This window comes from Anser anser (assembly GCF_964211835.1).
Source record: "Anser anser genome assembly, chromosome: Z".
NCBI classification, from domain to species: Eukaryota; Metazoa; Chordata; class Aves; order Anseriformes; family Anatidae; genus Anser; species Anser anser.
The window spans coordinates 65273510-65285857 of record NC_139723.1 but is presented as its reverse complement, the minus strand read 5'-3'; positions in this window follow the sequence as shown (position 1 = coordinate 65285857).

Below are 12348 nucleotides of genomic sequence, written 5' to 3'. Positions count from 1 at the left end.
TGAAGCATTCAGACAGTTTGATAACTGTACAATACAAGCACTGCAGTTTTACGATTAGGAAGATCTTAATACTCGTGTCTGTATTTCGCTTTACAGGCTGAGCATAAATTGTAGTGGCAGGTGAATACCCAGGGCTTTGGGCTGTGAGAATTAGCTGAGACTGGGAACGGGCTCACCTATGGATGCTTATCTGGTTTAGACTCAGATTTTCAGACAGGAGTACAGGCCCTCACAGCAAGTAGTTCTGCTTTTGAGGTTACGTTAATGTAGTCTAGATTACACAAATGATTTTTAAAAAAACACAGTCAAATTAAATTTAGGCTAATTAACTATAATTAGAAGGTAATTTGCATGATTAACAAACAGATTTTTAACCTTTGGAGAAAAAATGATTAAAAGGAATTCCCCCTTTAACATAGTTTATTTGGGATTTGCTTCTTATCCGTCTTTCTTCTTGTTATTTTACCAAAATAAACATACTTAATTGTTTTCTCCGTAATACTGGTAACAAGATCAGAGTTCTCCCTACAAATATGACAGCTTTGTCAGAGTAGGTAATTTGTACTTCCTAATTTTGCACTTGGTCCTCAGGCAATCATCCCATGGCAGGCAGCATAATGCTTTAAGCCCTTGAGCTATAGAGTCCTAGCCTGGCCAGCTGGAAGCAGAATAGGTTTCCCCTTACCCATTGCCAATGTGCTGGACTCAACCAATTCCCTGAAGAAAAATGACTATATACTTGGCACACGGCAGCTACTAAATTTAAACTCCTCCCGCCCCTATATACTAAGCTTTCTATCTGGTTCAACACTGAACTCCTATGATCTGGCCAGCATGGATTCAGAAAGGGATCTTAGCCATCAATAAATGTAGTGAAAATGAGGCTTTGCTTTGCTTTCCTTTCCCTCATAGTACTAAAAGGAAGTTTCAGGGAGACGGAAAATGTGGCAGATGCAGCCAATCTGACATGCCATCTACAATGATTTTGGCTCCATTTCCTGCGCCAGTCCACATCCGATTGCACTGCTCCAATTCTCTCACGAATTACTGTCGTCTGTAGCCGTGTGCGTGCCTAACCAGCAAATCTGAACCGAATGCAGATTTTCTAGAAAGGAATGGAAGAGGAAAATAATCTGAATAGTCACTTTTACTAAATGAAAAATATTTTTAGTTAGGGTTCTCAACTGTTCCTGGGACTTGTACAGATTTATTCAACATCATATGGAAGAATCATTGTATCCCCATCTTGTGATTGTTTAAAATAAGTCCCACCAAACTGAACAAATGCTGGCTCTGTGACTTGCAGACATTAATTTAACCCTCACAACTCTTGAGTTCTTTCATGTCTCTTAATTCTAGAGAAAATTTAGTTACAGAACTAATATATTTATGTCAAATGAGATTATGTTATAAACTAGCCATGTATGTTGTAAGCCTGATGGATGCTACGTAAGAGATGAACAAGTATGAAGAACTCTGGCTTAAGAGATCAGTAATGAAATTTGACTATGATAGAAGCAGAAGCGTGGTTCTCTGACACTGTAAAAAATGAAATCAAGCTAATTTTGTATTTGATTTCAATGAAAGCAGGATTGGCTTCTTTATTTTTATTAATCTATTTTTGACATGTAGGACTCTGTAACTATCTGCTGTTTCCATGATTCCTAAAACCTTTTTTATGTCAAGATGGAATGACCCATTAAAACCTCTTACAGCCACCCTCAGTATGTATACCAACAATAAGATGAATGTACGCTCACTTGACAGAAAAATAAAACGATACATCAGATATTCAGAACCCGTAACCACATCCCTTAAATTAAATAGAAATTAAAGAGGGATTTTTCCATTGGATTCTTAGACCAAGAATAGTGTGATTTTTTTCTGTGTGACATTCATATTCCAATGTCTACCCCATATTAAGTCTAAACATAGTGAAGCAAAAGAACCTGTACTACTTACAATATTTTTTGAATAAAATAATGGTTTAGCAGAAAGCAGTCTTTTTATGAGCCAATAACTTTACAAGTTGCACTACTGCTGTTGCTCCACTCCCCTCCAGTACACCATTTGGATTTGGGGCCAATAAAGAAACCTCAAACTTGTAGAAATTTTCTGTAGAGAAAAAAAAAATCAATGCAAAAAAAATCAATCAATCAAACAAAAAATACAAAAACCTAGAGGGCATATCTTTGGGCTTATATTTACCAGTGATTAGTCTCTTACAGTGGTGCACAGTTTTCACCTCATTTTTTGAGTTTGGGACTTTAGGAATAATGACAACAAAATTGAAAAGTGTTTATTTATTTATTTTTTAAAATGATGTGTTTTTCCATTTAATACAGAGACAAAACTTCTGTTAAATTGTACAACCAGGGCACTTGTCTGAGATGGGAGAGATGCAGTTTCATAACCCTGTTTTAAAGTTGATGTTATTTAAAGTAACTGGAGCTGTTTAACATAAAAACCAAGAGAGAGCAATGCTGGACTGGTAAATGGGTTTGCTGTCCTGGAATTCCATTGCACAAATCAAGGAAAAGATAATGACAAGCTGTAGCCTGGATTTTAGCTTCCATAAAACTGAAAAAAAAAGAAGTCCTGATTGGTTCCATCTACAATGGACTATAACTATTACAAGGAAAAAAAAAAGTCTATGAAATGGCACACCTTACACTGAAAGATTTCCAACTATTCCATCACTACATTTACAGAAACTTGTTTTATATTCAACTTTTTGAAAAGTTGCTATTTTCCACAGTTTTCTTACTCTTCATAAAGCTCAAGAGAGGGAGTACAATTTGGACAATGCTCCTATAAATTGATCTGCCAGAACTGAAGAATGTCAGCAATCAGCATGCACAATATAAAAACCTTTGTAAAGAAAAGATGTTCCCTTTCAAACTCTTAACCAGGAAATATTTTTATTTTTTTTAAAATAAGGATAGATAACAGTATTAAATAAACAACAAATAGAAAGGTAGTACCTAGCACGTGCTTGATCTTTGATGCACTGTTTTCCTGGGACAAAAAGTGCAAGGGAAGCACTACACATTCAACATGCATAAAAGTCTGATCACTTAGGCCAGAGGCTAAATACAGAAGTAAGTGTGCATCATCAGTTTATAATTTGCCTCTAAAATGCTGTTCGTCAATCTCTTCCAACAATCTATTATTTGTTTTTATGACTATAATGCTTTTTTCCACCTTCCCAGCTTTGTGTGTGGCAGAGTTTGCCTTGCACCAAAACCTATTGTTGAGAAAATTATGCCCCTTTCTGATTCAGACTAATTTTGTTCTGGGAACAAAGGACTGGATGGTATGACTACATGACTGGATATTTATGGCCTGTTTGCACAGTTATTATTATTATTGTTAATATTTTCACTGTCACTGGCTTGGGAGCAAGTGGTGGGTTATTAGGAAGGAAAGCACAATAGTGCTCACTTCGAAGGGAGACCCATAGCTTTATTATTATTATTATTGTTATTGTTATTTTCTGTGGGAATAGTTTTTGTAGTATTTTAGTATTCTCCATCTGGGCCTGGAATGCAGGTTCACCCACAACACTTTTAGACTTCCCCTGAAGGGTCCAGTCTGCAGTCCCTGTGCCGTGATTACCAGGGTCAGTTTTCCATTGTTTTTCCTTCTTCATACTGGAACCCAAGGCATTTTTGTGTAGCAGTAGGCATCTCCTGTTTGGACAGTTTTGTACAGTAATCTTCTGACAAGTGTTCAGCTGAAGGTGGGAGAAGAACAGCTGAATGATCCACAGAGCTAACCAAGCTACCTGCGTCTCACCTCAATCCACAGCTCCTCTCTCACCTTGGCAGCTCAGGTGTACACCCCTCACAGCCAGTTTGATGTTTATGCTGATGACTTGCTTCTCTGGAGTCAGCAATAAGTGGCAGATGAGTAGCCTTAGGAATTAACTCCCCAGTAGGTGTTGGTGTGGTGTCTGGATGAAATACCTTACAGACCTCATAGTTTCTTGGAATGCAACTGTTCGTTTCTGCCTAAGGAGACTTCCAATGGGTTTCCTGGAAGCTGGGCATGGGAAGGAGATGCATCTGAAGTGTATTCATCTCCTTACTCTTTGCAGTAGCAGCCTACTCAGAAGAAGGCTGACTGTCCTAAACAGGAAGGCAAGTGAAGACCCAAGAAAACTCCCAGTTAAATAGATGGTCTCTTACAAGGCCGACTCTTTTTTGGGATGATTAAGGTATGGCATACTGAGCTGCTGGAAGATCATGCTATTCCCATATACCTTCTAATGTGTTGGGAGGCATCCAGACTTTCTTCTTTTTTATTTTTCATATTGGGCCTTTTCCTTCTAACAAGATTCAGTGAGATCCTGTAAATTTTCTTTCACTGTTTTACACTGTTTTACACTTATCCTTTAATTATTGGGAAATATAACTAATAGTCACATGTTTACAGGGAAGATTTTGGGAAGCTCTAAAAAGGAAGAACATGTCCTGAACTGAATTATTTTTTCATTAATTTGAATGAAGAAACACTGCAGGCAGTGGCCTGCTCACAAAGCAGCTAAAGCTCTGCATCTGGTAAACTTCTTGATGGGAAAGGGACCATTTTTCGCCCCTTAACTTCCTCTGGATGCTTCTGTAAGAAAAAAGCAATGCATCCCTCAGAATTGCCTCAGAAACCAAATGAAAATATTTTCTGAGTGTATTAGCTTTGAAGAGAAAATCTTCAGAGCTAGCTGTGCCACAAAGAGAGTGTCTGGATAGAGGCTCAGAGCCAAAGATAGGTCTGTTTTCAGTTACAATAGGGCTAGGGAACACCCCATTGAGAATACTGCTTGACCTAGAAGGTACTGAGTAAAGTACTGACTTTGGAAGAAGAAAGGGGAGAAGAAAAGAAATAGAAAACAAAAAAGAGAAAGTCCAGAACAAAATATAGGGAAATACATATGTTTGGAGGAAGGTAGAAAGAAGAAATAGACACAAAAACTCCCAAGCAAATCCATTGCATGATCTTTTTAATGGTATGAGCTAATGGCATGACCATGGTAGAACCAAAAAAATAAAGTTACTTTTTTTTTTTTCCAAAGAAAAATGCCATTTCTTACCCTTGATTCTATATGCAATATATTAACTGAGGCTTTAACATCGGAGCATATAACATAACTGTGTTATAATTTAGTCTACTAAAAGGCCATACAAGTGCTTGATATATTGAGTAGTATATAAAAACAGGAGCATACTGTTTGTTCTTGATTATGTTTCAATACACCTAAATGGGAAAAACCTTGCTAAAACAGATCAGTCACATCATCTCTTCTCCTTTAATTATTAAACATTTTAGAAAGGAACAGGAATTATAAACAAAATCATTTCTATTTTAATATCAAGCTGACATATAAAGTACTAGTAAAGCATTAAGGTGATTACGTACTGTTAAAATTTAGCTGAAATGTCCTGTTAATGAACAATGCAATTTTGATCACCGTGGTATTGTCAGGAAATTTATGCAAAGGATTTCCTTAACAATCCAAAAAGCAGGCATAAATCTTTGAAATAAAATATTTTCATAGCATGACAAAACATAAAATAAAATCAATACACTAAAACTAGTCCATTTGGCCTGATTCAAACTGATTTGTTGCATACAGACTTTGTGTAGTTTGCTAATAATTTGCTAAATTCCTGTATCTGTGATTTTTTTTTCACAAAAGCTGATCCTTGACATAAATATGCATACTGATATTACTTCAGTATCATTTACTTGACTTCCTAACTGCTAAAAACATATGTTTAAAAGTGAAACACATGAAGGCCTTCAGTTTGATCATTTCAATCTCTAATATTTTCTCATTGCTTCTGCTTTTTACAGTCAGCATTTTGTTTGTGACCCTGCAGAATTAAGCACATTCTCATTACCTTACAGTACCGACTGGAAAAATAGCAGCTTGAAAACAGCCTTACAAAAAAGTTTGATCTTCACTATTGGTTGAACAATCATGACAATGTTGCTTTTGTACAAGATTTGTAATCATTGCTGCTGCAGTGGTCAAAATTGGGGCAGTTTCAGCCTGTATGTAGTCCTTTCTATAGCGGAAAAGAATTGCATCAGGAATGAATTTGGCTGAGTAAAATAACTCTCTGTAGATTTAAGGTGAAGATTTACATCTAAGTCCTGATAAATCTATGTAGGGTTAGCTGTTTTTTTTTTAGGATATTTCTGGCATGGTATAGGGAATATCTCATGGTAAGTACTATTCCCATCACTCATCCTGCTGGGGCTCCGTCTGTCCTCTCCCAGTTTCACTCAGTTTGTGTGACTCTTTGCTCTCTAAAAAGTGCTGTTTCTATTGTGGTAATGCAGAGTCAATAAAGAGATGAAATATTTCATAAAATTAGTATCTGTGTCACATTATAAAGTTTGAATGCTGCTGCAGCTACACTTTTCTTGACGTAGAACAGTTGCTGTTTGACTAATTCAGTCAAGACACAGTTGTTATTCTCAAGGTCAGTTTCAGTGTTCCTGAACTGTAACCCATATGTGAGAGCTGGCTTTCTGAGTTAATCATCTCCAAGTCAGCAGTCAAGAGACTTGCAAATGTTTTTAAGTTCATCTGTTACTGCCATGCCAGCTCAAGCTGTAGGAGGAAAGTTGCATACGAACTCATATGTTGCTCTTAGCAGAATTCTGCTGAGACCCTCACATATGCAGTTATGATACTATTTTTACAACTTTGCCAGCTCTTCAATATTTTATCTTCACAAATCACAGACTCCATGCAAGGTTGCCAGAATCCTGTCATATATAAGGGACTTTGATCAGGTTACACTATTTTTGTCAAGCTTGTGCTTGGTCAAAGAATGTATCGACTGCACAGTGTTAGGCTTCCTGCACAAAGAGCATCAAAACAAAGCTCTTGTTAACAGTCAAGGGTTGCCCTGCAAAGCTCAAGTGGCTTGGGAACTACCTGATAATATCATTCTGATAAGCATTAATTGGGTGATACTATTAAGCATGCCTGTTCCGTGATTTTTACAGTAATTGCAATCAGCAAGACAAGTCAGCACATGTCCAAGTACTTCTGAGTTATACCCCTAGTGCACACATTTTATGGCGTAGCAGGTCTTCTTTGTGTTCAGTAAAAGAAGAAAAGCATCACAGAGTAATAAAAATATTGATTTAAGTTAGGTTAAACTCTGTATCTCTCCTGTAATTGATCATATTGTATGATTATAGCTCCATTGTCTAAATTATATACAACAGCAGATTACAAAGCATGTCTAATTTTAACAAGAAAAATAATCTAGGACTCTACATCTATGTGAAATCCAACAAGCTTGCCATAACAAAGGGTTCTGCCCTAAAAAGCTTTCAACAATGATAGCAAAATTTAGGTGAATTTTGAATTTGCGGAACAGGTAGCAGGACCATTCCGAACAGACTATGTAACTTGAAATTCAGCTCAGTTGACTTGTTTCAGCTTTCCACAATGAAACACAGATCCATTCCCTTTCTATTAAGCAATTTTAGTCATGTCTACCTCAGCCTTTGGATTCTTTTCTTAAATACAAAAAGGTAATTACCCATTTTTCCAACGTTGCAGGACTGTAACAAACATATTCCTGGACCTATCAAAATAAAACTTTTGATGCAATGATTTTCACAAAACAAAATGCTCTCATAGTGAAATAGATGCAACTCAGAAAGCAAATGATAATAAAATAACAGCAGGTTGCACATTATAAAATAAAAAATATTAAAAAAAAAATAGATGCAACTGTGTAATGTGCCACTTGCTCTTTGGCATCATTTATTAATATAAATTAATAATTTAGCCACATTAGCTTCACAGTCAGTAATTCAAATACACAGAAAAAATTAGCAGGTCTCTTAAATAAAAGCTAAAGAAGTACCAAACATAAAAACATGAAATGTTAAAAGAGATATCAGTTTTAAGCACTAAATAAACATATATACATATACATATTTTGAGGATAAATCAGTATTCTGCAAAGATGACTTTAGAAGATCATGACACCAAGAGCAATGTCTTGCCTTGTCACCAGTCAGAACTCCACAGTGTTCTATTAAACAAAATTAAAGCACTTTATTTTCTTAAGGAAACTTGAGCAACTGGTTGTCAGAGAAAAGATTTATTATAAACAGTAAAGGATTGGGGTTTTTGTTTGTTTGTTAGTGTTTTGTTTTGTTTTGTTTTTAATCAAGTGAACGGCAACTTCAATGTAGTTTAATTTGTATTTTAAATCTTTCTGTCTGAAACAGTCCCCAGCAACTCATCTGAATGCAACCTAAATTACAATTACAATAGAAATACCACCAGAAACATTTGTCTTGGCTAACTGTAATCCAAAAGCTCATTTGGAAGCACCTGCAAGCAGTATTTGTTGCCAAATAGAGAAGGCATGATTATGTTTCATTTGACACAATAAATTTTGTAAAGTATGGAATTTAAAACTTTTGCAGAACAAAGAACTTTTTGTAACCATGGCTGATTATAATTATGAGTAGTTCGGTGCGGCTGAGGTACCTTGGAATGATCATTGTTTAACCTGGAAACAATCTGAATTAAAACATAGTGTTAGCATTGCCTGAGAATATGCACAAAGAAAAAGAGTCTCACTTGCTTAATCACTAAAATTTCACCCTTGGGAATGGGTAAAAGTATTGTGATCAGACAGTTATTGTGCTGAAAGTTTGAAGCAAAATAAATAAATAAGAAAATAAAAAAATCCGTCAAGAAAAAAAAATGCACCAAACACAGTAAAACAAACCAAAATACTGAAAAAAAATTATTTGATCTCAGAAAATACATGGATTGGCTATCTTTAGTGAAGAAATAACTGATAAAAGATATATTGGAGACTTAAAGTTACCAGCTGCAAGGTAGGAATACCTTCCCTGAATAAGTTTTGTATGATGTTAATTTGAATATTCCTTATGTTGTTTAAAAACAAAACAAAACAATACTTCGAATATAAGATACAGAAAATGTAGTGTTGTTGTAGCAAAATACTACAGAATGTTCTGTTTCAAGGTACACTTATTTTTCAAAATGATATACTATATCAAAATTAACTCTATCCCAGCCAAAACCTGAACAACCATAACAGTTCATTAGTACCACTTTTTCTCCCTCAGAAATACAAGCAAAAAGCTCAGGTGTATTTCTGGCTAAACTTCATAGAAACTTTTAAGCCAGTTTTTCAAAACCATGATTCTTTTATCTGCAACAAAACACAAACAAATACAATGATTAACTCTAATGCCATCATCACAAGTTGAAGAACTGTCCAGAACAATTTAGTTAATTGGGTAGTAAATGATGACAGAAAATTTGTACCAATCAGTCTTTTGAGTTTGTGGGAGCAAATGTGGTCTCTGCTTCCTTGTAATCTTATAATACCTACAAGAAGGTGTTGAAGTTGCTAGATCAATTTCTTTGCTATATGACTAGAAGTATGCATTCTGAAAAGTGAGAAGCCCAGTCCAGAAGAATTATTACTGTAGGATGAGTCATTTTTTCCTCTTCATATGTGCGCCAGTTGGGATCCAATAGGCTGAATGGCAAGAAGCACACCCTCAGATTGAGAGTTTCTACTGAAACAATTAAAACCTAAAGCATCGTTGTTAGAGTTTTGGCCTCTGACTCAGCAGGTGATCATTTATTTATTCATGAATATATCCTGGATGGTGACAGGGTTGTGACTGACATCCTCTTCTTGACCATGTTAGAGTACAGCCACCAGAACTATACTGGGAGAATATATTGGGTAGATGGAGAAGCCTCTTGCTTACTTGATAATTTTGAAAATATTTGATGATTAGCAGAATCAGAGGTGTGAAAGTTTTTAATCAGTGTCAATACTACAGAGATATGGGCCTAATCAAATAAAGTCAGCCAAATACCACACTAAATAGTCAGAAACAATCAAAATCAAAGGAATATGTCCTTACTGCTTGTTGCTATCATGGCATGTATCCTGATCACTATTGGTTACTATAGAAAAGACAAAGATTCATTTTGTTTTACTATGAAGCCCGGTCATTGCATCTCAAGATTGTGCTGTTATGATCAGCCAATTGTCTAGATATGAATCGATAGAAAATGTTTTAATTAAGATCTCAGAATCCAAGGGCAGTTCAATACGTCAGTAAAATTGGCTCAACAGTAAATCACAGGTACACTTCTCAAAGCTTACATGGACAACAACCTCCAAGCCAAAAAGGTGACTCTGAAATGACGGAAGGAAGTACTGCCGTTCAGAAGCCATGTTAACACACATCGTGTTCAGTATCCGGTGATCTAGAATGTTATGAATTCCCTCTTCTTCAGAATAAGGATATAGGAATTTCTGCATGCACTTCTGCATGCTGTCTCCTACAACTCCAAATTAAAGCACTTTTTCAGAGCAACCACTTCTTTTATAATAATTTATTTGAAAAGAGTTATTGAAGAGTGAGGTGCAAAAACTGCCACAGGAGCACAGAACGTGTTTGCCTCTGCTGAAAATGCCTACCGCTCACAGTCTCTGACCATGCTGAGTGGAAAACAGCTTTCCAACAGTGAGCGCCGGGAAGGTTTTAATGTGAATCATACTCGTGTCATGAGACTGTAGACAAGACAATCAATTAAGGACAGACAGATGAGACACTGTCCTCAGCTGCAATCCCAGACACTTTTAAATAGGTGTCTGAATTGTGACTCCTGTGGCCAAGGATCAAGCACACTAAGGACTCTTTCATTAGTCAGTGATTCATACAAACACCGAAGAGATGATGATAAAGACACAAATAACCTGAATACATACTCTTGGATCACCACTGCTTTACTTTTAAGCTCTTAATTATTTTCAGGGTCCACTTGTAGAAGATCTGTCGGTTATTGACAGGCTGACAGAGAAAATGCATGCGTCTGAGAAATGGGAGATTTCCTGAAGTGATGGGAAGGAATGAATTTCCTCCTGAGCCACATTTGTCTCCAACAAGATTCCTCTAAACACAGTAAAAACTGAGTAAACGTCACCTGTGGGGGTGGGAAGCACTTTATTTTTTTATTCCCCAATATGTGTGTCAGATCTTCAGTTCAGGACATAAAGAAAGGAAATTCTCAAGGACACCAACAGTTATGGCCATCCACAGGTGGTCTTTGCCATCACTCATGTTTTGGACCTCACTATGGGATTTTTTTTTGTGTGTGTGTGATTACTACTGCCATATCTGCTGTGTGAAGACGGACAAAGTGTTTTCAAAGATACTTTGTTACCAGAAACAACTTATCTAGATCATTATGCTTGGTCTCAACATTGAAACCTTCTTTCTAAATTATTGCCCCTCCCATTTGTTATTGTTTCACAAACATTTTAATGAATTGGCTTGGTTTGTCTTTTCTCTATAGGTTGGATGCATTTGTACTCATTTATAAATATGGCACTAGGTATATGAAACTGAAAAGGTGATCTCTGTCACAGGGATGATGCTGTTGAAATTAACATCAAAGTCATAGACTCCAAAGTGCAGCTAATTAAAAGTTGATACATGTTGGTATCAATGGTCACAATGCTTTTCATATTTCCTCCTATTGGAATTACAGATACCTTTGAAGTAATGGTAATTGTTAAAGTTTCCTAAATGTTGGCTGAAGAAAAGTAACAGATCAGCACCTGAGTATTCATGTGGGATGACAGAGAGCAAGAGCAATGGCTGTAATGTTTGTCAGGGATGTGTCTTGGCTTTTGGGATATTTACCTGCTGTGTTTATTGACTGATGATGTAAAACAGTTATGACAGACCAATTCTAGTCATTATCAGTAACTGATGGAGGGGAGAATATCTGTGTCTATGCCTGAGTGTTCTCTAACTTATGGGGGGAGAAAGGATCAAAAAAAAAAGTACTTTTTTCTTCAAAGAAAGTAGTTGAAATTACACTGATCCAGACCACATCCCCTTGCCATGAGTAAGAGTTTCAATGTTATCCTGACATTTCCCTTGTACTAACACATAAGGTATATATATATATAGCCTTCAGAAAAAGCTATTCACAAGTTTATGAACTCTTGGTAAAAAAGGTATGTACAATGGAATCTACACTGAACCATATGCAAAATAGATTTTTTTTTTTCCACAAAGCCAGACAGCATACTCAAATGACACATTTAATACTCAGTGATAGATTTAAATCCACTGTGTAGGTCTGCCCTTTCTGCTGAGGTCTCACACCACTGAGACAACTTATCTTAGGAAGCAAGAAATGATGAAAGTAGCCTGGGGAACACTGAGCAGGGAGGAAGAGGGTACGCAGCCTTCTTTACCAGCAGGCCAGAGAAAAGGGGTACCAAAATGCACCTT